Source organism: Sebastes umbrosus, chromosome 5 (genome assembly GCF_015220745.1).
Source record: "Sebastes umbrosus isolate fSebUmb1 chromosome 5, fSebUmb1.pri, whole genome shotgun sequence".
NCBI classification, from domain to species: domain Eukaryota; kingdom Metazoa; phylum Chordata; class Actinopteri; order Perciformes; family Sebastidae; genus Sebastes; species Sebastes umbrosus.
In genome coordinates, this window is record NC_051273.1 from 33,965,132 (window position 1) to 33,992,369 (window position 27,238).

Below are 27,238 nucleotides of genomic sequence, written 5' to 3' on the forward strand. Positions count from 1 at the left end.
CTGCTTGCATCAAGCCCGGCTGATTGCCCGCCCCCGGGAGCCATATACCCCGCTGTGATTGGCCCGCCCCCGGGAGGCATATACCCCGCTGTGATTGGCCCGCCCCCGGGAGCCATATACCCCGCTGTGATTGGTAGGTTCGTTCAGCCCGGGCTCGCGCAGCAAAGGGACCTTCCACGGCAAACTGCCATTCACATAAAACTCGCGGGCCGAGGGCGCCTGGTTAGCTCAGTTGGTAGAGCGGGCGCCCATGTAACAAGACTTGGTCCTGACCGCGGCGGCCCGGGTTCGAATCCGGCCTGTGGCCCTTTCCGCATCCACTCTCTCTCTCCCCCCTTTCCAAGACTCTATCCACTGTCCTGTCAATAAAAATGAAAAAATGCCCCCAAAAAAAAACTTTATAAAAAAAAAAAAAAAAAAAAAAAATTTGCGGGCCGCACTAACATTAAACTTTCATATCAAGGTGGGGGCCACAAAATATCGTCTTGCGGGCCGCAGTTGGCCCGCGGGCCGCGAGTTTGAGACCCCTGCCTTAAAGTCTGTGTAGAGTAAAATCTGAGATTTGTTTCTAAACACATTATACATGTAAGAAAATAATTAATGAAAACCTGTGAAAAGACGGGACTGAATTGTGGATTTAGACCATTAGTGTCTCATCATTTTTGTGTTCAGGATTTTTTTGGGCACGCCTGAAATCACTATGATGCCCAACACTTAATTACCACAGCTAGTCAAGTCAAGTCAAGTCAATTGTATTTGTATAGCCCAAAATCACAAATTTGCCTCTGGGGTTTTACAATCTGTACAGGATACGACACCCTCTGTCCTTTACGGTACGACACTCTCATCAGATAAGGAAAAACTTAACCAAAAAAAAAAACCTTTTAACAGGTGCAATACATGTTGTGTGTACAGAGTAACAACATAATGAAAATACAACATAGACAATCCATATGACAAAAAATAATACATATAATGTGAACATATGTGAGAAGGTGGATCCAGGAGGATGTCTAGTGGCTTCCCGGCGTCGCCAAACAGATAGAGCCAGAGCAACACGACCTCCTCTTCACGCCAGATTGGTAGAGCCAGAGCAACACGACCTTCTCTTCCCGCCAGATAGGTAGAGCCAGAGCAACACGACCTCCTCTCCACGCCAGATAGATAGAGCCCAAGCAACACGACTTCCTCTTCCCACCAGATAGGTAGAGCCAGAGCAACACGACGACCTCTTCCCGCCAGATAGGTAGAGCCAGAGCAACACGACCTCCTCTTCCCGCCAGATAGGTAGAGCCAGAGCAACACTACCTCCTCTCCACGCCAGATAGATAGAGCCAGAGCAACACGACCTCCTCTCCACGCCAGATAGATAGCTAGTGGTGTAGTAGCCATCTGGCATACCGGAACAAATCCTGGTGAGCCGCTGCGTTAGTGGGCTGTCAAAAAATGGATTGAAAAATGGTAAACAGATAGTAAAAATATTTAGTTTTCTCTCTGAACACTTGAATTACAATATGCTGAAAGGATATTATGGAATTTTTGCCCAATGATGTCAAAGAGAAACTGCCTACTGCCACTTTAAGGGTCCCGGTTTGGGGGTTTGAAAATATGGCCACCCTAGGTATAGGTGAATTACCTACAGTAGCAAAGTTGTTAATGCTCAATCAACACAACAGCCTATTGAAATTACTGCAAAATGTCTGGACAGTTGTGAGTTAGTGCTACATGTTGGCTAATTTTGACTTGAAGCTATAGCTAATTTCTTTGACAACAACTCTTTCTTGTTGTTTCTTTACTCTATAACATCACTAGTAGTCCAACCAAACGCCAGGACAAGATTATTGATCCAGTTCAGGTTTAACCAAAAAACAATTACCAATCCTGTTCAGAGCTTTTTAAAAGTCAGCGCCTCGTTCATCCCCTGCAGTTTCTACCTGCAACATGCTGCTCTTTACTTGGTACTGCTACAACAGTGTATTGTGAAGTGCTGCAGTGCACACATGGGTGTGACAGCATGCAGCAACTGCTATAGATGGCACGGTGCAAGCATTATTTTTAGCCTGGGTTTAGTTACTCTTGCGATCGAACCTATAGGCTGTGCTTTACTGCACTCGAGACTTTTACTTTGCTGCACTCGAAGCTCTTGAAAGTCTCACCCCCTTTAAACTGACCGACTGTTTTTCTCCATTTCCCCTGGATTCTTTGACAGCTCCAAAGATTCTCTAAGTCCTCTCTCTCCATTTTGCCCATGTTAATTATTTTACAGAGTAGAGCCGCTTTGATGCCAGAAGATGTCTTTCTTTCTCTCTTTGCATGAATACTCTAGTGAGCCCCATCTTCACTTACTCCCACTCTGCTCTCTCTCTCTCTCTCTTTCTCTCTCTCTCTCTCTCTATTAGTCACTCCCGCAATCTGCCCTGCAGTGGTGTTACAAGTCCCACTAAAGCCAATTAAAGGAGCCAGAAACAAATTTATAATTTGGCAAAATGGCACTTAAATTGAAATTGTTAAAAGATGTATGCGAATCTAAACCCCGCTGATGAGTTCATGCTCCTCTCTCCTTCTCCTCGGGGGGGGGGGGAACGGAGAAGAGCATATGCCCACTCATGCCCCGCTAATGTCGGCATACATGCTCGCGGAAATAAGAGGAAGTCATTCAGGCACACAAAACGTGACTGACATGCGGCTGTGTGTGCACTTTTCAACACACACACACACACACACTCTCACATGCTTTAGGATGAGCTGGCAGGTATAGAGCTCTGACTTTTTAAACCCCATTTCTGATGAATTATTAAACCAAAACATAATGCAACTCTACTCCAATGGTGTCAAGGAACACCATTGGATGCTAACACATAACAAAACAGCCCAAGGCTTCTTTACTGCGATAACACAAGTGTACTTCTACTCTTTTTTTTTTTTGTTACTACCTTCTTGTTCTTTATTATTTTTATTTTTTTCCCTTTCTCCCTTCTTACACTGCTCTCTTTCCTGGCTGGTTTCTTCCCTCCTTTCCTTGTTAAAGTAGCTATACTGTATCCCCCCACCATCCCCTGTCTTCTCTATCACACACTTTCACAACAGTGCTGAAGATGCAAGGGGGATAAAAAATTGATTGGCATTACCATTTAATCAATAGACTGACATGAAAATGTGATGTGGCTGCTCCCGGGGCGCTGTTGATGGAGAGGAGTTAGATGTTTGAGAGGGAGAAGGGAAACGCCTCGGAGACCCGAAGACACGGGCCGACACACACAGAGAGGCCCCGGCTATAAGCTCTATGGGTATAGAGTCAGTGTGTGTGTGTGTGTGTGTGTGTGTGTGTGTGCGTGTGTGCGTGTGTGTGTGTGTGTGTGCTGTCATGTCATTTAAAATATAGAATTTCTACTGGGAGTCAAAAAAGAGAGGAGTTATCAGGCTGGGATGATTGGCAGGCAGGGGGAGAGGTGAGGTTTTCACTGTGTTTGCTGGGGATTAAAGATGAATGTGAGAGAAATGTCTCTCCCCCCGAGACCCTGTGTGTGTGTGTGTGTGTGTGTGTGTGTGTGTGTGTGTGTGTGTGAGTGAGTGCGTGTGTGTGTGTGTGTGTGTGTGCGTGCGTGCGTGTGTGTGTGTGTGTGCGTGTGTGAGGGTGCGTGTCCTCTTACTGCCTCCATTGCTGTCACATCCGATCACAGCCCGTCAAACCGACTGAAAGCTGAGTTGACAGAACTGTTTAATAAACACAGACACCCCCCCAGACACGCGCACACACACACACACACACACACACACACACACACACACAAAGGTAGAAAACTTTAAAGAGACAAAATCCCCCCCCCCACCAGCTCTTCTTATTTATATACTGATGATTTGCGACAGCTTCTGCCAGACCTACGAGGGGATATATGGATATATAGAATATAAGATGTTTCAACTTTTGGGGGAATTTGGAGTATTGGTGACTTTTTCATATTCTGAATGTGCTAGAATTGGCAAAAAAAGAAACTACAGTTATGTATGTCTCGTCCTTTTTATTAATGAAAGGAAAAAGGAGAGAAGGCAGGTTGTGTAAATGTAATGATACAAGATTACATTTACACTGTTTTGACAATTGTGTACGGAGTTTAAGCATAAATTATGCAGAATAAATTCAATTATTATGGAACAATGCGGGGCATATCAGGGGGAGGATAGACATTGTTTTATCCTGCTTTCATGGACTTGCTAATGAAATTTTTACAGTGGACATTTGCTGTTAAAGATGCTATAATCATTATTTTACATTAACAATGGATCGATGACTGCATGTGTTTGAAATGTGTCGCTTGTAGTGAGCTTTGCAGTTCCCCTCAGCTCTACGGAGCATTTGATCGTATTTCGGTTCGATGTTTAGGTTTACTCTCGCCCCTCTCATCGGCGTCAATTCTGCTGGATGTGTAAATAAGCGGATTCCTAAACAGTTCACCATATCTGTAACAGCCCAGAAAACGCAGACAGGATTGAACCCAAAAGCATGATTTCGGAGGCAGAAGGGTATAAGGTGACAGGGGGGGATTCGTTGGAAAGCTGAGCAACAATGTAGCAGAGGGTACGTGGAACTGGCCGGCATATGAATGATGAGGAGAATGAGGCACAGATGTGGAGGAGATAGGTGGGAAAGCTCACGCGAGGGAAAGGCGGGAGAAAAGAACTGCAGGGCAGGAAGGAGTGGCAGGATCTCTAACGACAGGAGAGTAGTGATAAGGCAGGTAAACGCAGGGCAAAAAAACATTAAGGGTGCTTTCACATCAGGGGCCCGGGCCCCGGATCCGAGTAGACTTGTACCCAAAGTCCAGTTTGTTTGATTAGTGTGAACGCTCCGTACCGTACTCGGGCACGGTTCGTCGATCCGTACTCGAGTCCACTTGAAAAGGAGGTCTGGAGTACGAATCATGTGGTCTAGGGTACGGTTCGCAGTGCCATCAAAATGTCTTAATTAGTTTAAAAAATATAATCAGGAAGAGACCATTGATGTGTGAAGTGATTTGGGTGGTACTACACTGCATAATACTGAAGTTATTGAATATTTTTCCCATTAAAAATTCACAAAAATTATATTATATTTTCCAAACTAAGTGTTGTAGTACAACTATGAGGAGATCATTGATGTGTGGAGTAACTTTGGTGGTACTACACTGTATAATACTGAAGTTATTGAATATTTTTCTCTTTTCGGCGTTGCACTTTGTAGACGGTCCCTGACCACTTGTGGTTGTAGCTCGTTTTACTACCTTACTACGGTTAGAGAGAACCGTAATTTGTGTTTTAACAACGTTCTGGTTATGAGTTATTGATCCAGGAAGTTTGACATTTGGCTACTACGAAAGTTGGGATCGACGACTGGCACTCTACCTGGGGGCTTGGCGAAGAGCAGGTGTTTATTGACGGTAGTTCTAACTCACACAGGCTCCACCCTCTACTGGACTCTACGGGTAATATTCTCCTCCAATCACAAGCACGCATTCACCCACTGAAAATTTGCATAGCTGGCCAATCAGGAACGTGCCTACTCAAATTCGTGCGGACCCCACAGTAATATAAGGCAGCATACACCGCTGTCTGCTATCCTTTTTCTCTCCAGCGAACGTGCTGCTCAGTTTGTCTCCTCAGATTGATTTGCTTTGTGTGTTTTTGTACTGCTTCTCTTTTTGTTAGGGTTTTTTTTTCAATCTTTAACTAAATTAATTTCCTTCTTTGGATAATAAAGTTAAATCTGATTTGATGTCAATCAAGCAAAGTCTGCACACACCTGCACAGTCCTGAGGGGAGGTCTGATCAGGCAACAAGTGGCCCATCGCTGTGTAGGGGCTTTAATATAATCCAACCATTTTGTATCAGTTGTTTAATACAAAATATGCAATTGTGAATAATCTTTTTATCTGGTGTACTACATTGTATTTTAGTCATACAGAAGTTGTAAGGCAGTTGCCACTTATGGTACAATAAACTGGGTAGCACTAGCAGGCAGTACATGTGTTAGCATTGAATGCCAAGCGTTATGTAGAGCAAATGATCCACCAGGGACACAGGGGTGATTTTGTTGTCTGTGTTCTCATCACTTCAAATCTGGGACAGTCTCCCAAAAACCTGCTGTACTCTTCACTTCCTTTTTTTGCGATGCATACTTCAATTGACTGCATCGCTCTTTGAGTTAGCAGGAGCACCATATGTTTCCTGGGAGCACAAAGAACATTTGATTCTTTTAATGGCGCTCTCCACCATTTCCTTTCTCTGATGTTTTTCCCTTCCTCCACCTTTTCTCCTCCCTCATTTCTCCTGACCTCACCCTTCTCTTATTTCCTTTCTTCTCCCCCTTCTTCGTCGGCTTTTCTCTTCTTTCTTATCTTTGTATCTCCTTCCTTCCTCTCCACCACCTCTTCACCTCCTTCCTCTATCTCCCTTCTCTCATCAATTTTCTATGCCTTTTTTCTTCCTCTTTACTTCCACCAGCCTCTTTACCTCCTCCTCCTTCCCTCTTTTCAGGTCAGGCGATTCCTGACCTCTATGTATTACAGAAACCCTCCCTCGCATATACTTTACAGCAGCGGCAGATATATGGGATATGAATATTCATAGTGTGCTTTTATGTGCTGTATATACTGTGCAGTTATTATACGTTCCCTCTGTTCCTGTCAGTGTCTGTGATGTCTGTATGAAAAACAATAGTTGTAGTTGTTTGAATGCTGTAACGTGAGGACGTTTTAAGGATCCCGTGTAGGTTGATTTATTCAGACAGACCTGCTATTGTTTTGCTGACACACACGTTCAAACCCCAGTGAGATGAGCTTTTATACAAACACAGCAATATGGAACCACTTGGCCTGGTAGCTGTGCAACGAGAATCAAGGTTGAGTGACTTACTGAAGGGCACAGCAGCAATTCAGCACCTGGTTGAAAACTATGAACATCCACTCCCCACAAAGTACAGACACAAAACGCCACAGAAATGTAATCGGTACAATGCGGAATGTCAGCGTGAGTGTGTTTGTCAGTGTGTGTGTGTGTGTGTCATAGCCACCTTAAGGTCAATAAAAGGTCAAATTTAAATTTTACAAGAGGAAACATTCCCATCCAAACATTGGATGAACTTCAGTTGCACGGAGCATACACAGACTGTTTTACTCAGTGTGATGATAGATCTGTGACAATTTGACAATGACAATTTCAAATAATATGAAAAATAAATAACCCTGAATTGCTTTTAACCTTGTGTTTATTTCTTCCCTTATAGTAAATAGCAAACTATTTCATTATGAAGAAATAGATAATGTATATGGAAATAAGATTGATTGGATTATATTCACCAAAACACCACATGTCCCTTATAAATGAAAAAGAAAATACCTGTAATTTGTGAGGGACAATAACTGACATCTCTTACTACATATTACTGTATTCATTTAGATTTTTCAAAGTTTTTCAAAACTTTAAAAACTTAATTTCTAAAGTAAAAGTCCCTAAAAGTGTATGATATAACTTTTTCCTATGGTCTAGTGTTAACAAAAAGTCAACAAAAATTGCAATAAATTGTAATATCTAATCGCAATACATATCCAATCTGCATCCAAGTATTGTCCCAGCCCTATTGACTAGATTTACTAAGACAGCAGCTAATCATGCAAAACGTTTAACAAGGGCGCTATTTAGCTCCACATGAGAATAAATATTTGAGAATGTATTACTTAAACAGATTCAATATTTAATAACAGCTTTTATAGCATTGTTTGTATTTTAAATACTCCCGTTTTACTTGATCTATGTAAATCATTTTTTGCGAACTAATTCATTAAAGTAGAGGTTCATTAGGTAGGGTGTGTTTTTCACTCACATTTTATTTTAATACACCTTCACCTTTGTCAAACACAAAACTGACCCTTGCAAAGTGCTGGAGGCGTTGTATATTCAGCCCTCAACCACATGTATCTTTGCTCCTCCTGTTATTTATGCAATCGTCCTTTAAATGCATATGGACAAAGGAGAAAGGTGCACTTCACTTCTAGCATGCAAATTGCAGTTTAGGTTAGTGTAAAACTGTGATTGCTGCTTGTTTGATAAATAACAAAAATGTAAAGTAAATCTTAACCTTCAGAGAAAGCGGTCACTCACTGCAGTAACGCACACAGACAGTGCATGCTCCTGTTTTCTGTAATAAACGCAATCTACACCGCACAAAAATCTGTCAATCTGCTGCTGCCTAAATTTGTCTATATTGATTTTTGACCCATTGTAAAGCGCACACACACACACACACACATATGACCATCTGCTGCTGTAATAAGCATGGCTGAGCCACTTTGCAGTATCAATCTTCCAGGCTACATATGTCATGCAATGCCATGCAGAGACAGCAGGCGGGGAGGGGGGCAGGGCGGTGGGGGGGTCTTCGTGGTCGCCAAAGTGTGAATTAATTAGCACCATGTCTGAGGGCTTCTTATTCACTTCTCCCCAATATGTCACGCTCTATGATCTAACAAGGCCTCGAGCAGATAAAAACACAAGCTGAAGCAAAGTCACTCTGTGGCACATCCTTAACTTGTCCTCTAGCCACATGAGCTGAGTCTAAATTGTTTTTATTTAATTTTTTTCTCCTCGGAATGTATTACACGACATGAAGATAAATACAAAACATGGATGTCGTCCAAAATCCTTTTAGTTTCTGGAACCAAAGGTTCTTTGACTTTATTATCTTTATTATCTTAAGCTGATGATTGTAATAACAACAGGTTGAATGTTTAAAAACAAAAAAAAGTAAACTTTATTACATCCATCATATATATACAGGTACATACATGAAATGTTACCTCTGCATTTAACCCATCCTAAAGCCTCGGCCACACTGGGAACGTCAGGAGCGCGTGGCGGCTGCGTTACCTGTTGTTTTTTATTTCGGCGTCCGTGTTAACAGGTTAGAGCAGCCACACTACCCGCTTGAGACACACTTCTCACGGCTGCGTGTCAGCTGCGTCTCTTCTAGAGATTCGAGGTCTCGCCTATTTTTGATGCGAGCCGCGCGGTTCACAGCAACAACAGACAGTGAAGGTGATCTATTTACTGTATAGTGACATCATACTAGCAACATTACTACAGTTTCGATGTCTCTATTTGTAAAAACTGTTACGGAGATGGAAAAAAGTAAAGACTTATTTTTTTAAATCAATACTTCCTGCTTTCATTTCAAAATAAAAGCCCTCAAGTGTTTTTTCTATGTACAGAATTAATTTGTTAACACAAGGCTTTTATTCTGAAATATGTACCGGACAGTGTTGTAGAACATGCAGTGACTTGCAGAGCTCCATGAATGAATATAGTACGGGTTTTAATTGTGGATTATTACTATTATTTACAAATTACCACATGTTTCTTAACCTTTCTCTGTCTAAAATAAATATAAATTATATTTATAATGAAAATAAATGGCTAGTAGTGGCCTGCTGTGAAGCGCCCGGGGAGCAACTTGGGGTTCAGTGTCTCGCTCAAGGACACTTGGACATGTAGATAGTAGAGGAGCCGGGGATGGAACCACCAAACTTGTGGTTAAAGGACGACCCGCTCTACCCACTGAGCCACAGCCTCCTCCTTTTCAGATCCATCTGTATTACTCACACTCAATGTGTTGTCAACAAACAACTGTGGGTAATGGAGGTTTTAACTCTGTATTTATCCAATTAAGGCTTTGCCAATTATGTATGTTCATAATTGCTTGTCTCTGGGAGAAAGAATTTTTCTTTGTTTTTGTTCTGTGTCAGTAAAATCAAGACACACACACACACACACATGCAGTGTGTTTGGAGAGAAATACTGCCGATGGGACCATCTGTTATTAAAGCTCAGGCTCGTTGAAGCAGGGAAAAGATGTCTTCCAGAAACCAGCTCATTGCATGTCTTGTGTCTGTAAATATTAGTCCTGGCGCTGGCCATGGGTACTGGCTGTGTATGAGTTCCTGCATGAACAACAGTGTGTGGCGTTTACAGAACAGAATGAGAACATCATGAATTACAGTGAAGAATTGGCTGTGGACAAAAACGTTCTTAAAGGCCCTAAAAGGCAAGGTCTGCACAAGTGTTTGGTCTCATTTATATAATTAGTCATTTCGACAAGGTAACTAGACAAGTGAAGGAAACTCAAGGTCTGACCAATATCTGCTATTTGCATTATTGTTTTTCTTAGTTGACCAACTCATAACACTATGCACATCTATAGGGATACAGTGGCCTGTCTCAGCTGTGTATTGGGGGGGAACAGAGGTGATCTTCAGTTGGGAATAATGTGCAGTCTGGTAGTAAAGTGCTGTCACGTGATGCATAAAGCTGCTTTACCTGCCACGCAGCAATGCACAAATCTGTTACAATACATACTGTACTTGCTGCAAGTGCAGTTAAACATTAAAACGTTCTCTTTTAAATAATACATTTGTGAACTTTTTTTATAAAGGAGATTACATGAGTACAGTGAGAAGGTCTGAAAAAAACAAGATAACAATGAACTAAATTATTACAGTTCATATGCACTAAATGATGTGTAAAAGCAAAAATTGTATCCAAATTATTATTATCTAATTTTACGCATTTAAAATAACAAAGAACACAGAACATGTGTAAAAGAAGTTACAGAGCAGTGATCTGGCTCTATCTATTAGGTGTGGAGAGGAGGTCGTGTTGCCTTGGCTCTATCTATCTGGTGTGGAGAGGAGGTCGTGTTGCTCTCGCTCTATCTATTAGGCGTGGAGAGGTGGTCGTGTTGCTTTGACTCTATCTATCTGGCGTAGAGAGGAGGTCCTGTTGCTCTGGCTTTACCTATCTGGCGTGGAGAGGAGGTCGTGTTGCTCTGGCTCTATCTGTTTGGCGTGGAGAGGAGGTTACACATAACGTTAACAGTATCGTTAGCATTAGCTAGTACACAAACATATTAAGGGCTAACATTACACGTACGGATCTTACCTTTGTAATTGTGGATGTAGCTTGAAACGTATAGTTTGAATTCCGTCTTCTTTTTAGTTGCTGACGTATGGCACATTGCTTGAATAATGCCACTAACGCTGTTGTCCAATGGCGACCGAGTGAAAGCCTGGTGAACACGCCATCGCTGTCTGTTGCGTTACGAGCGCCAGAGGTGACATGGTTGGCTGAGTTGAAATACGGAAGTTAGTGTGTATATAACCTATTAGTACAGTAATTGTCAATAGAAGGTACACTTACTGAATTTTTTATAGAATCCAACAATATTTCTTCCCATTGTTGATGTTTTGAAACTCAACACAATTCAAGTTGAGGACTTCTACTAGAATTATTTCCTTCCTGGATACCTTCCACAGAGATTCAAGGCGCATTTTCCTGAAACAACAAGAGACTGTCTACCCTGCCTACTTTTCTCTGGCAAATCTAATTACCCACTTTGCTATAAACAGGCTTGGATCTTGAACTGTGAGTGTCGAGAAAAGCTCTACTCTGGCACACGAGTGTGGTTTGCTCTTGGCCTAAATGCAGTAGATGTCTCATTGTCACAACAGCAGCGTAGCCGCCAGCTGAACCTCAGTTCAACTCCAGCCCACAGCTCTTCTTTTATTCCCTCTACTCCAAGGCCCTGAGCTGACTTCATCCCTACTGCAATCACAGTGTTTTTGAGTGGGAGTAAAAGCAGAGACGTCTTTGTCCCCTCTGCTGCGGGCTGGTGTGGACACAGCAGAGGACGGGGGGAGCCTCTTGAACCACAGTACTATAAAATCTGATGCTGTAAAAATTAGAAAAAAAATCATAAGTCAAACAGCTTCTCAGTCTGCATGCTGTATCCGACCGACTGTCTCAACTTGTCTTGTCATTATAATGTTGACTAACGGAGTGTCCGCGCTGGGAACGTCAGGAGCGCGTGGCGGCTCTGTGATTCACGCGTCGGATGTTCACACCAGCTGTGGTTCTGCTGCAGCTGCTGCCAGCCCTTTCTTTCTACATAGAGTTTGCCTTTCATAATGGCCATTTAATTTCATTATAAATGTCATTTATATTTATTTTAGACGGAGAAAGGTTAAGAAACGTGTGGTAATTTGTAAATAATAGTAATAATCCACAATTAAAACCCCGTACTATATTCATTTATGGAGCTCTGCAAGTCACTGCATGTTCTACAACAGTGTCCGGCACATATTTCACAATAAAAGCCAAGTGTTAACAAATGGAGTAATTCTGTCCACAGAAAAAAACGCTTGAGGGCTTTTATTTTGAAATGAAAGCAGGAAGTGTTGATTTAAAAACAAGTCTTACTTTTTTTCATCTCCGTAACATTTTCTACAGATGTCTAGACATTGAAACTGTAGTAATGTTGCTGGTATGATGTCAATATACAGCCAATAGATCACTTTCACTGTCTGTTGTTGCTGTGAAATGCGCGGCTCGCGTCAAAAATAGGCGAGACCTCGAATCTCTAGAAGAGATGCAGCTGAGACGCAGCTGAGACGCAGCTGAGACGCAGCCGAGACGCGCGTCTCACGCGGGCTGTGTGGCTGCTCTAACCTGTTAACACGGAAGCTGAAACGAAAAACAAAAGGGAAGTCAGCCGCCACGCGCTCCCGACGTTCCCAGTGTGGCGGAGGCTTGAGACGTGACTGGACATACTCAACTGCCCCAAATGCGATGAAGCTCTTCAGACTTTGCAATGGCGGAATGCAAAGCAGACGATTCTGGCACCAACCAGCAACATACAAATGTGAAAAACGTGGGCGTTCACATATGTAATGTAATATTGAAAAGATATTTAACACATAATTTAAATTTTCCTTAAAATAATACTGAACAATATTAGAGTGCAAGATGCAATGTTGATTTGTATTTGTGATAAACAATTTTCATTTAACGGTAACAATAACGGAAACGTTGTGATCGATACGGTCGTGATACAGAGACGTAATGCTTGAGTATACTTGATTTTTATATATATATATATATATATTGAGTTCATGTAAGTTCAGCTGGTAGCTGTTCATGCTAAAATACCCAGTTGTTGCACACATTCACACAAACTGGGAATGTTTAAGCTGTCCCTTTGCACCCTGATAATTTCTTCAAGTGGAGATGTGATTTATCAAACGCTGTTTAAACAGGGGATAAATATTTTTGGAGTACCACTGTTGTCACTTTAGAAGCGATACTGTAATATTTGTTTATGCATTTGAGCACAACTTCAAAAAAGAGAAACTGAACACCACCACTCCCACTCCTACTGTACTTTAACCATGCTGCATCTATTCATGTGCTGTCGTTACATAACTTAACTACATAGTTTATGGTTTATTCATGAGGCCTATTTTGGCCCAGAGAACTGGGCGTCCTGAATCAGAGGAGAATCTCTCCATCTCTCCACGGGGCCTTGGGGGGGAAAACAGGCAGGCAGGCGAATGATATTGCAGCCTCGGACAGAATTACCACTTCACTGAGAGAGAAAGAGAAAATGATCTCTGTCACCTGCTCTGCCTCCTCCATCCGCCCATCTGACCATCATCATTTCGTTTTTTTTCGCCTGCTTCATCTGTGTAACATGCGCCTGTGGGGGATGTGTGTGTGTTTAAGTGCTGCACTGCTCTGAAGTTAACGCCGCTACTCTGGATGTCGACATGCATGTGTTTATGTAGACCAGCACTGCAAATGATGCTACCAATCTGGAGAGGACAGGAGTTGGCTGAGAGGCTATGTCAGTTGTGTGTCACTGAGAATACACAGTAGCTTCTGTGTGTGTGTATGAGACACAGAGAGAGAGAGAGAGAGAGAGAGAGAGAGAAAAGCTAAGGTAGCTAGCATGCATGTCACAGGAGAGCCCTCTGCTGTCTGAAGCACCACTCGACATGTCCTCCATTCAGTTTGTTTCATTTTCAAACTCCTCCATTTGTGTGCTGGTTATCAGAATAATAATAAAAAAAGAATCCGAATCTGTCTGACATTGATCATTATACGTTGTTGAAAAGTAGTGATTGTCTCCCTGCGTTTTTCAGTCTTTCACTATATGTCTTCCCATCTTTTCCTCATACATGGAACATTATCAAAATATCAGGTACAATTGTCCCCATTTGCTTTCAATCTGTTACCTCTTGAATATACAAAATGACTATAGATTTGGCTGCAAAGGCTCCTCACTGTAAGCAACAGGAAAGGAAAAGTAGACAGATAACCCTTTACCACGGCACGATCACTTCAGGAACGTTTTTTTTTTTTTTAAACTTTGATATTTATTTAGCATTTCCAGCTCTGGGTTGAACATCATGAGCATCCATACAGAATTCAACAAACAATACAACACTTAACAAATTGTGCGAAGAGTTTAACAAAAACAGTTTTCAGGGGCAGTCAAACATGTATATATTCTCTAACAACACATGCATCATGTTTCATGTTCCATGTAAATGATCCATTTTTCCCACTTCTTGTCAAAGATATTGCTTTTAATTTTTTGTTGGTACGTCAGTTTTTCCATTGAAAAAATATCACGGACAATCTCAAACCAGTGATCTTTCCCTGGAGGTTCTACTTTATACTAGTTTCTTGTTATATCTTTTTTGCTTTTTTGGCTATAAGCAGAATTTTTGCCAGATATCTATCTGTTCCATGCACAACCTCCTCCATGTTCCCTAGGTACATCACAGCACAATTGTTTGGAGTAGCATATCCCATAATGTCATTAACAGTTACATTTACATTATTCCAGAAAGGCTTTAGTTTAGTGCAGCTCCAGAAAACATGGGTATGGTTGGCCTCCAGATTGCCACAGAGCATCCGACATGGTTGCTGGGTATTTAGCTGTCTGCTTTTGATTTGTGGTGTTATGAAGAACCTAGTAAGATTCTTCCAACCAAATTCTCTCCATACTCGTGAACTAGTAGTGGTACACTGTGTCATACACATTTTATACCATTCTTCGTCTGAAATTTCAATATTTAGCTCTGATTCCCATTTGTTTTTTTATGTATAGTGTTGAGCTTCCTCTATTCTCCCCTAAGGCTTTGTAGAATGCTGAGATGACACGAGATCTACCCTGGTGATATGAATCCACTATAATGCTAATTCATAATTATTTTAGGATCAATTTTCACCTCTTTCATAAGATAGTCCCGTATTTGTAGGTATCTAGATAAATCTTGTTTTTCCAGACCAAATTTCACCTTTAAGTCTTGAAAACTCATACATGTCCCATCTTTGAGAATGGTACATAGAGCAGTGATACCTTTCTCTGTCCATTGTTTGAACCTTAGGTCATATACCCCAGGTTTAGATTTTGGATCATATGCAACCCAGTTCAGTATATTTCTTTCCCTTTTGAGTTTATATTTCTTATTTATTTTATCCCAGATTTCTAGTGTAAATGTTGTAATTGGATCCATTAAATGTGTTATAGTTTCTGTCCGTTTTTTGTTTCCTACCAAAACTGGAATTTGTAGATCCTGAACTTTCCTCTCTATATCCTTCCATCTTGCTTCATAATCTGCATGTCTCCTTTACAACATCCATTCAGACATTAAAGTTGTGCAAAAATTAACACAAATAAACAGCTGTTTTGCCCATTTGTATGAAATTGCATCTTAATAATTGTTTTTTCAGATTAAGATTTTATTGATTTGAGTACAAACAACATACAGTAGCCTACAATAAAAAATCTTCAAATAACATTCTTACCTCTGGCAGAAATGACGTGCCACAAAAATACTTACACAGAAGTAAAAGATTTACTAACAGCTAATTTATATTTAACTTTTAGCTTATCTGACCGTAAAAACAAAATTTATTTGAACATATATGGGCACTTGAAATAGTACTTTAGCATGTACTTTTTCAATTATTACCTCCGCCAAGGCCGAAGGTCTAGGTAGGAGGTTATGTTTTCACCGGCTATGGTTTGTTTGTTTGTTTGTTTGTCTGTTAGCAGGATTTCTCCAAAAGTCTCTGATAGATTTGAATGAAAGTTTTTGGAGGGGTGGGGTGTGACACAATGAACAATCCATTAGATTTTGGTGGCGATCCGGGTCATCATCCAGATTCAGGAATTTTTGCAAGGATTCCGATCAGCCAGAAAATTGAGACCTCCGGGTATAACACATGCGCAGTGTAACTGATTACATGTTGATGACGCATGACCCAGCCTCTTTCCTTCAGAGAGAGAGACAGAGAGAGAGTGGGGGTGGGGAGGGTAACAACTGTAGAATCAGCGTTTTTCTCACATTAAACTCGGTGAAATTACACTCGAGTTCAACCAAAGCACACTTGATGATTGTTGGAAAGAGTAACGACGACGGTTTAGGGGAGTTTTTATTTTGTTTCCGTTCAGTTTGAATGAAGTGTTTTATGATGCTCCGCTACGTACAGCTGATCTCCACATAAACAAAATTACACATGGATGATGGCGCAAGCTGAACAGAGAAAAGGGGCAATCGTACTCGGGCAGCTTGGCGGAGGTCTGCGCTCTCCGAGTGCCATTCTAGTTCATTATGCTCGTCTTAAAGGCTGTTGTCATACAAAATTACAAAATGTCTGATTCCTACACAGTTATATCTACCAGTGACCTTGGGAATTCTTTGAAGTTTAAAAATAGCCTCTCTATTATCTCTTTTTTCATGCAATAAATATTTCCCCAATTTCCCAAATCCTATTTAAATTCAACACGACGATCACAGGCTGAAGTTCTTCATTCATTACAGGAGTAAGTGATTTGCCTGACCTTCACAGTTCTTCAGATGGGTTAAAGTGCAAACAGGAATACACAAAATTGACTTTTAGTTCTTTTTTTTTAGAGAATATTTTCACACTGAATTAGATTATAGCTGTGTAGCAAGTGTTTTCTGTACTTAAGTTGTCATCAAATTTAGCTAACAGCTAGAGATGGCAAAGATCTAGATGTGATTTGCAATCCAACTCTGAAGCTATAAGTCCCCAGAAGTAATTTCTTTATAACACCTAATTTTAGGTCTGTGGAAGACATGTTGTCTTCTATTTATACATTTTTAATGATTTTTACTTTTTGAAATGCACCTGAATAAATGCAATTAAGTACCAAGTCATCCCCGATCCAGACCAAAGCAAATGGTTTACACACACAGCTGATTGAACTCGGGGCTAAATTGACCGTATGGGGATCACAGCAATCACACTAAAATCCAACACAATCACACCTTGTTGACTATAAATTGAATATAAAAAAAAGGCCTTAGAGATAGTTGTGTTTGGCTCAGAGACGGAATGAAATAAACAGGAAATAGTGAAACAAATGCAGCATGAAGAGAAAAATGAACTGTGCAAGGATGGAGAGAGAGAAAGAGAGAGAGAGTCTAAATTGAAGCACATATTGAAACCCAATGATCATTTGGGCAAATGTCAACCAAATGGGTGATTTTTTTTTCATAATGTCAACATATTAAAATCATGTTCCAGTCCAACAAATGTTAAAGTGACATTTCAGATGTGTATCCTGCGTTTATAATTGTAGAGCACATACTGAGGTTATGTTGACTAATAGACCAACACTCATAGAGATATCACAATTTCAGCCTTTTGCTTGGTATGTGGTGGATTTATGTTTTTTATTATCATTATTATTACTGGTTAAGTTTATTTTAGTATATTAGGATCCCCATAAGTTGACTCCATGATATGAGCTAGTCGTCCCAGAGGGTCCGATATAGAAATCACAAACTATTATATACATTATTTTCATTCAAACATCACATTACGCACCAAAATCCCTGTCGTCACATTGCCTTCCATAAAAATGATGCCTATGAATTCCATGTAGTGATGTGTACAGATTTCAAACCTTTTGAGACTACGAACAAAAACAATCAGCGTGCCAGAAGAATCATTTACTGTTCGTTCATGCAGTTAATTGCATTAAATACTCTTGTATTGCTTTCTTGAAGGTGGCTCTGGTAGCCTATTTGTTTTTTATTATTACTACCATTACAGTTCTATCCTTGTAATGTACTCTGTCCTTGGTAAGAGACTTGCCTGTCTAGTCAGATAATTATGTTGGTCAGTAAACAAAGAAAACAAAGCTTTTGTGGTCAACTTTATTCAGTCTTCAATTTTATTTGTACAGCCCAAATAAGGAGGCTTTACAATCTGTACAGGATACAACACCCTCTGTCCTTTACAGTATGACCCTCTCATCGGATAAGGAAAAACTTAACCAAAAAAAAAAAAATGTTAACAGGGAAAAAAATGGAAGAAACCTCAGGAAGAGCAACAGAGAAGGGATCCTCCTTCCAGGATGGACAGACGTGCAATAGATGTCGTGTGTACAGAGTAACAGCATAATGAAAATACAACATAGACAATCCATATGACAAAAAATAATACAAGTAATGTGAACATATTTGAGAAGGTGGATCCAGGAGGATGTCAAGCAGCTTCCCGGCTTCGCCAAACAGATAGAGCCAGAGCAACACGACCTCCTCGACGCCAACCAGATAGAGCCCAAGCAACACGCCCTCCTCTCCATGCCAGATAGGTAGAGCCAGAGCAACACAACATCCTCTCCACGCCAGATTGGTAGAGCCAGAGCAACACGACCTTCTCTCCACACCAGATAGGTAGAGCCAGAGCAACACGACCTCCTCTTCACGCCAAATAGATAGAGCAAGAGCAACATGACCACCTCTCCACGCCGAATAGATAGAGCCAGAGCAACACAACCTCCTCTTCACCATGGAACCTAAAGAGAGGACCATATTTTTGTTTTTAATTCACAGTTGTTTCCTCTACATATAAAGACTTAATATTTAAAGATTTAAAGCTCGGTCACACCAGCATTTAAAATGGAAAATCCGAAACGGGGTGTTCCTATTAGCTGTGTTGCACAATCCACTTTTATATAACCTCCTCTCTCGTCTAGACTGTAGACTATAAAGTATAAACTACTCCACAAAAGAGAAATAATTAGCACACAGTTATTTGACGAGTCAGTGATAGGCTACAACTACGTGTTTTGAATAAACCGTGTGAACAAATGTCAAGAGTTTGCTAAGTGTCAGTTAGCAGGCTAGCTAGCTTGAGGAGCGTTTTTCCTCTCTTCCTTCATTAACTTTTTTTTTATAAATAGGCGTTATTGGGTGCAGCGTTGAATGGAATGATGCAACATGCAAGTGGGGAGTAAACATCCCGGTACATGCACCATACAGTAGAAACTCAGGGATCTATTGTGACTGACTAGTGCTAGTGTTTCCCCAGCTCGCTAGCTTGTTTAGCAGCATACTTTACCAACTACCACCATTTTTTGAGGACGCATGAATGAACTTTGCTGTGCCTCTTTCTGGTGTGACCTGGCCCTTACACTTTCTGTACACTATCTGTAAATATTAACAATGTTAATACTGATTAACTACTAATATTAATAGTGTTAATATTTATAGATGAAAAGTATTTACAGACTGAGATATAGGTTGTGCTAACTGTAATTGGCTCCAGCGTGTGTCATGTCTGACAGTGTTTGCCCTGAGCTCCCCGCTTGTGTTCAGAATTGGCCAACGTTCCACCACATCAATCCTTGCACCCATTGAGAGTTTGTGATGGTGTCATTTGAAACGTTATACTTGTACCTCTTCTAGAAACTATTTTCCTGCACCGTGCAATATCATTTCTTTATTTTAACAGTTGAAAGATGTTTGCCATTTGCCCAGAAGATTATGTTTTTATAGGTCTAAGAACCTGTAAATTGCAGCTATTTCAAGATCTCCCCCCCCCTTGAAGGAACCACACCTCGACACTGATGGTGGTTGTTATGTGGACAAGACACACACACTAATTGCAGCAAATGACATAATCTAATAATAATAGGAGTAGTTTAACCCCTTAACATTCCAACGATAGATACTGGTATCATATGAAACTACTGAAAACTTAAAGAATCCAATGGTACCTGGTGCTAAATAACGCTACAAAGTTGCGCTACATGTTGTCGAGAAAAAGCTGGCATGGCCATTTTGAAAGGGGTCCCTTGACCTCTGACCTCAAGAAATGTGAATGAAAATGGGTTCTATGGGTACCCACGAGTCTCCCCTTTACAGACATGCCCACTTTATGAAAATCACATGCAGTGTGGGGCAAAAACCATACAGTTTTTTGAATGTATGTTGTTTTTTGCCGATGCTGAGACTCTTGTGGAGCCAGTGAGCCCAATTGTATTCATGTGTGATAACTAACTGTAGAAACTTTACAACCACAAACTGGAGATCACAGAAAAACAACAATTCTTGCAGAAATCTCCAAATGTCAAAAGTTTTTCATACAAAATCACAGCATGGCTTTTTCTATGGTGTTCCTCAAGGTCTTGGTGAATTGTTGTGGTATTTTGAACCAAAATAATGGTTAAATTTAGCACCAAATCTTTGAAACAAATGGTATCAACCCCAAGATTGCTGCAACAAAAGTGAGCATGGGAATGACCATTACAAACTTTTATCATCATGTTCTACGCTCTTATACACTTTTGCAATTTATTTTAAAAGTATATCAGTTTTTTTATTAAAGCAGATAGATAGATAGATAGATAGATAGATAGATAGATAGATAGATAGATAGATAGATAGATAGATAGATAGTTAGTAACTTTATTGATCCCGATGGAAATTCAAGGGTTGATTCATGTGTATCAAAATCATCATATAAGTGGTGTGTAACAATATACAGTACATACGTTGCGAAAGTTTATCAGCGTTGAGATATTCCCGCTGTCATCACTGACGTTGTTGCTGCCGTTTTTATTCCTAGATGGAGTGTTAATGGAGCAGCTACAATGCTAGCATAGTCTGGCACTGATCGATCCGAGCTCCATTCAGAAAACAAGCATTTTAAAAGTTGTTTGCTTGTCGTCTTGGTAACAGACCTAACAAAGCATGAATTCGTTTTTTTACTAATCAGCATCATTATGTAGTTATTTCGGCACACTTTTGATCCGTTTACAACAATGTCGCTGCCATATTTATGCCTAGATGACGTTATGTTGTGTGTTGATGGAGTAGCTACATAGTCTGGCATTGATCGATACGAATTACGTTCAGAAAACAAGCATTTTAAAAGTTGTTTGCTTGTTGTGTTGCGGACAGACTTGACAAAGCATGAATTCGACATCATAATGTCGTTATTTTGGCATCATTTTGATCTGTTTATTGTATTATTATTATTATTATTATTTTGGGTTCATACCGCAGTAGCGACGTGTGGCTTGTGAGATACAGTCAGTGCAATGGCGCTGTGTGTGAATACAGCTCGCCGCCGGATGACGTTATGAGCCCAGACACAACGATGACGGCCAATGAGGAAACTCCAACAGTCGGCCGACCAATCCTGTAACCTCATCACTCACTCAGTGACAGACTTTTGCATTTGTAGGGCTGGCCCTCTGCGGTCCAGCCAAAAAGAGGGCGGAATGGTACAGTAAGGGGTTAAATGTCCATCAGCTGGCTTGATCAGTGGCTGCCAGAGGTACATAACCCAGTGAATCCATTAGACAACTATTGAATACCTGCTGCGGCCTGATTGGAATGATTGCCTATTTGTCTTCTCACTTGAGCTTACACTAAAACTAACTGATTCTGTTATTTCTTAAATATAGAGAACTGTTGTATAGTAAGCAACGTGTTTTTCTGTCTGTACAAGTAGGATTTTGATGCAGTTGCATAATATTGGCCAACCCGAGGGCTGTTCTAGAGCTTTGGGGTTACCGTGGGTCTTGACGTTTGACCCGGGGTCAGTCAATAAGCTGGCCAGATTAACATGTGCATGAAATAAATAATTCCTCCCCTTTCCTTCCTCTATACCAGGGAAAATTCACAGAGATAGCGACGACAGCTGAATGGTGTTTCATCGCTGAGATGTAATTTAGACAGATGGCACTGATTCCATTATAATCTAAAAGGTCAGGAGAGGAGATGAGGGGGAGGGAAGGTCACAACAGGAGAGGAGGAGAAGAAAAAGAAGAAACATGAGAGGGAGATGCTCAGGCTAGTTTGTTCCACCTTCCACTCCACTCTAACTGTCATCTTTCTTTAGTTTGGATTGTCTTTTCCTTTCTGTTATGTCACAGCCTCTTTTCTGCCTTTCTTCCTCCATCATTATCTCTCGCAAACTCTCCCTTCTCCTCTCTCTCGCCGCCTCTCTCTCGTTCTGACTCCTCTGCCTCGGTTAAGGGGACGATCCAGAAATAAGGCCATAAATAAGAAATCAACGGCCTTTTCTGTCCCGCCGCATTACAGGCTTTTGATGTATGCTTTCTGCAGTAGTATTACTCACCGGCCTCAAATCAATGCTCTAATCTTTCCCCCTGCCAGATTGATTTCAGTGGAAGTGACAACAATGCGGAGAGGTGCAGAACAGATCTGTACACTGTAGGCCATTTTACAAACACTAGCAAAGCAGTGTTACATAGGGACAGCTGATTAGGTAGATCAAGTAAGATGCCAGATATCACATAAGCACAGAGGTGTGAGAGTATAATGTACCTTTCCAGTTTTGGTCTTTAAATCTTTTTTAAAACCCAAACTGGTCCATCCTTGTGGCCAAACATATTTCTAAATTCACAGAACTGTACTTTAAATTCTGATCAAGGTCCCAAATTTTGTGTTTTATACCATTTGAAAACAGATTTTAGAGGTTACTTTTTTGCACTGTACATGCAATGTTGACATATTTTGTCTATACAGGCAATTTTTCCCAAAATTAAAAAAAAATTGCTTTTGCTGCTCAAAACTAGCTTGTATGAAAGGTCATTTAAAGGGGACATATCATGCTCATTTTCAGGTTCATACTTGTATTTTGTGTTTCTAATAGAACATTTTTACATGCTGTAATGTTAAAAAAAAACTTTATTTTCCTCATACTGTCTGCCTGAATATACCTGTATTCACCCTCTGTCTGAAACGCTCCGTTTTAGTGCATTTCAACGAAATTGCAACGGAATTGCGTTGCTAGGCAACAGTTTGGGTCCATGCTATTTACATACACTGAAACAGGAAACAAACTGGGACACATTTAGAATGTTTACTTTTAAAACCGTGTAATGGTCTAAATATTGTATATTTGTGACATCACAAATGGACACAAATCCTAATGGCTTGTTTCAAACACAATTTCTGAATATGGTCTGTGTGTGTTTCGCCGTATATTGAGCGTTTTGATAGTTTAACAGTATTTATATAGCACTTAAACCTGCTTTATAATACAAAAGACATGAAAATCTCACTTTTTACAATATGGGACCTTTAAGCAAATTCTGTGTCGCCTCATCAATTGTGACGAAATTGCCAAGACTGAAGTTTCACACTGGTATGGCTTGCATTTCTTGTGTTTCAAAGCCACCTTGAAAGTGAAAGTATGCGTTAAAAAAAAGTCAATGGTGGTGAAACAATCGTCCGCCTGCACCTGCAATTTGGTTGACCACATCTACAATTCAATTGCTCATTCAAATATATTGCGCGCCAAATGTGTTAAACCGGCATTATTATTTTTTTTTAGCCATTTGGGGGCAAGTTGCAAACACAACATTGACCAATTATTACCTTATGAAGTTGTTATGGTCAATTTGTTAGCAAAGAGTTGCCTTTTTATATGTCCAGCAGATACGGAGCAACAGTAGCATTAAGTCTTGTTTCTGGCCATCTGGCAAATGTCATATACTCACTCTCTCTTAGCTCTGTTTTCTCTGCAGGTTTGTTACTAGTAACCGCTGCATTGCACATTGCATGAAGCCATTTCATCCTTTGTGTATATAGAAATATTGATTAGAGCAGCTTTACAGATGGGAGCAAATCTGTATGTGATACATAAATTAGTCCTCAACCAAGGAAACCAGGACAAATATCGGTGCTATTGGATCCCGATTAGCACCAAAATGTAATTACTGGTTCCTTGGCCTCTCTCCCAAACAGGAACAAAAACTTGGTGAAGGCAAAAACTGGATGATTCTACTTCCCTCTACACTACATTTTATGAATGAATGATGAATTGTGTAGTGAGGTTATCATCCAAGAGTCTGCTCAACTGGAGACAGACTGGAGGCCAAACCAGCCAGGAATGAAGCAAGTCAGCTGGAACACACACACACACACACACAGAGAGAGAGAGAGAGAGATAGCCGTATTGCATACTGACCTTTACTTTGTCCTCCGCTCTTCAGCTATGGAGCAAAAGGCCCAACTGTGTTTTTTTCCCCTTTGTTTTTAAGGAAAGGCACATTTAGCACATTTTATACACGAGGGGAATTAATTGTTCTTTACATAATGCATAAAAGATATTAAATAATATATATATTTAAAACATAGCACAAGTCATCAGACAATAAGACACGTATTTAAAGTTTTACTGAAATGTTTTTATATTATATAATAAATATTGGTACTAATAATGATAATGACATTGCAGCCTTTTTTATTTTTCAAATTTTTTTTTAATCGTTTTTGGACATGTGTTTGTGGGAACAGCGACTAAGTTTCAAGCTTCTAAAGCCTCATCCACACTGGGAATGTCAGGAGCGTGTGGCGGCTGTGTTACCAGTTGTTTTTTATTTTGCCGTCCGTGTTAACAGGTTAGAGCAGCCAGACGCGCGGCCTGGCTGCGTGTCAGCTGCATCTCTTCTAGAGATTCAAGGTCTTGCCTATTTTTGACGCGAGCCGCGCAGTTCACAGCTCACAGTTGTTTTTAAATCAAGACTTCCTGCTTTTATTTCAAAATGAAAGCCCTCAAGCTTTTTTTCTGTTGACAGAATTCCTACATTTTTTAACACAAGGCTTTTATTCTGAAATATTTGCAGGACAGTGTTGTAGAACATGCAGTGACTTGCAGAGCTCCAATTAATGAATATAGTAAGGGGTTTTAATTGTGGATTATTACTATTATTTACCAATTACGACACATTTCTTAACCTTTCTCAGTCTAAAATAAATATAAATGATATTTATAATGAAATTAAATGGCCATTAAAATGCAAACTCTATGTAGAAAGAAAGGGCTGACAGCAGCAGCAGAAACGCAGCAGACATGCAGCTGGTGTGAACACCCGACGCGTCAATTGCGCAGCCGCCACGCGCTCCTGACGTTCCCAGTGTGGACGAAGCGTAAGTGGGCAATCGCCATGGCAATGAATGACTGATATCTGATAGCTGTCGTTGTTTAGCAAGGTTAGCAGGAATAACACTTCAATGCCTAAACTCTTCTTCGATATCATCCCCCGTTCACTCTCTTATAGCCCTGTGAATTGAATCATGATACAGAGTAACATATAATGCATGCTGAACTCATCTGCACTGAGCAGTTGGCGGTTAGAACTGAAGTGATATTATTAATTAATTGTATATTAATTATCAATACACCAATAACAGTATATTGTCAGTGGTACCAAGAATTCACCTCCCCCTTGAGAACACTAATGTAGTGTAATGCTGTCACTTCCTTGCATGTCATACCCCCTTCTCTGTCTCTTTGATTCCTGTCTGCCTCTCTAAATTGTCCATCATATATCCGATAAAGGCAAAAATATAAAAAGAAATAACAAAAAGACAAAAGATAATAATAATTTGATAAAATTAAAAAAATTAATACGAGCGAGAGGATACAGAGGCTAGACGTGGAAAAAGATGAAGCTCCGTATCTTGTGTGATGCTGAATCTTTGTAATGTGGAAATGAATGTAGCTCAGGGTAAATCACGCATGTGATGTCCTTGGCTGATAAAGGTTATTCCAATTACAGTGTGGCACTGAGAAATACAATTTTTTTCTTGCAGTACAGCGAGGGGTCTATTTCCTGTGAGATTGATACAGTCTAGGTGTGGAATAAGGGGATCAATACATCAATAATCCCAGTGGTAATTTGATACAGAGGAGCTGGTTAGAACAGCAAGCCGCAGTGATGTTACACTCGAATCAAAAAATACAAGCCGAAGCCATGCCAAGTCCTCTACCTGCTGAGAGAGTGGCCACATCAGTGACACTGTTTCCATCACGATGAAAGACACTTCAGTGTGAGAGCAGAGCCAGACAGACACTCTGCGATTTGGACGATGCTTCTCTGTATGGGGGTGCCAGCACAAGCGAGCAGGGAAATCCATAAATGTTTGCTCACGCTGCAGCCAAAGTTGTCCCAATTATTTGTTTTTCCCTAACATGACAGCTGTTGTCTAATCATCATGAAAAGCAAGACGTTGCAATGGACTCTCAGATTTTCAATTTACAATCTGGATCACAAAAGGTGTGTGTTGTGCATAATCAGATCTGAGGCCTGTGATGGTGTAGAGGACAAGGCACAACATGAATCAGAAATCAGAAATTAAATATATATATTGATTAATCAATTAAAGCTGAAGTAGGCAAGATTGGAGCAAATATGATTAAAAAAAGTAATTTTTATAAAACGCTATATCGTGACAGTAGTACATGAAACAGGTGACCTGAAAAAAATCTTGTGCCTCTGTGTCCTCCTGTGTCCTCCGGTACTCCTAACGGCATCTGCAAGATTTCACAGACTGGAGGAAAACAAGCAGTAAGAGCTGATCTGAGGTCTGCTGTCCATCTGCTGTCTATGAGAGCCGGCTGTCAATCACTCGTGAACGCCGACCAAACGGTCAAACTAGGCAGCGCTGATCAAATATGAATCAATATTATGTTACGTTAATGCCTATTTCTCTCCTCAAATGTTTTCAGAATCATCTTGTAGTGCACGGTTTAGCTGTAAAATGAGAAAGTTTGTGACACCGCCGCCATTGTGAAATCTGGTAAAGGAACGCCAAGTTCTGGTCACATGACTGGAGCACAGCCAATAGGAACGCTCTTTCAATGAAATGACCTGTGATTGGTCAAAGTCTCCCGTCACGGGCTAGATTTTCTAAAGCCTGAAAACAGCCATGAGGAGGAGCAGAAGTCTAGTTATCTCTCAGAACACTTGAATTACAATTTGCTGAAAGGTTATTATGGAATTTTTGCCCAATGATAAAATATACTGCCTACTGACACTTTAAGTAAAATAAATTGTGAAAGTGTATAAAGGCTACAAACATTATGATAGAAGTACTGTATGGACATTCCTATGCTCATAAATTGTTGCAGCAATTTTTGGGATGATACTATTTGCTACACAGATTTGTTGTTAAATTTAACCATTTTTACCACTCCAGAATTGATAAAAATGATCAAAACGCCCTCCAAAATACTACATTAAGACACCAAGACCTGAAAACACCATAGAAAAAGCCATGCTGTG

At 40.5% G+C, this 27,238-nt stretch overlaps 1 protein-coding gene across 1 annotated transcript in view; it reads left to right on the top strand.

The window, feature by feature from the left end:
* LOC119488138 (inactive N-acetylated-alpha-linked acidic dipeptidase-like protein 2) overlaps window positions 1-27,238 on the top strand; it is a 341,328-nt gene that overhangs the window by 288,943 nt on the left and 25,147 nt on the right.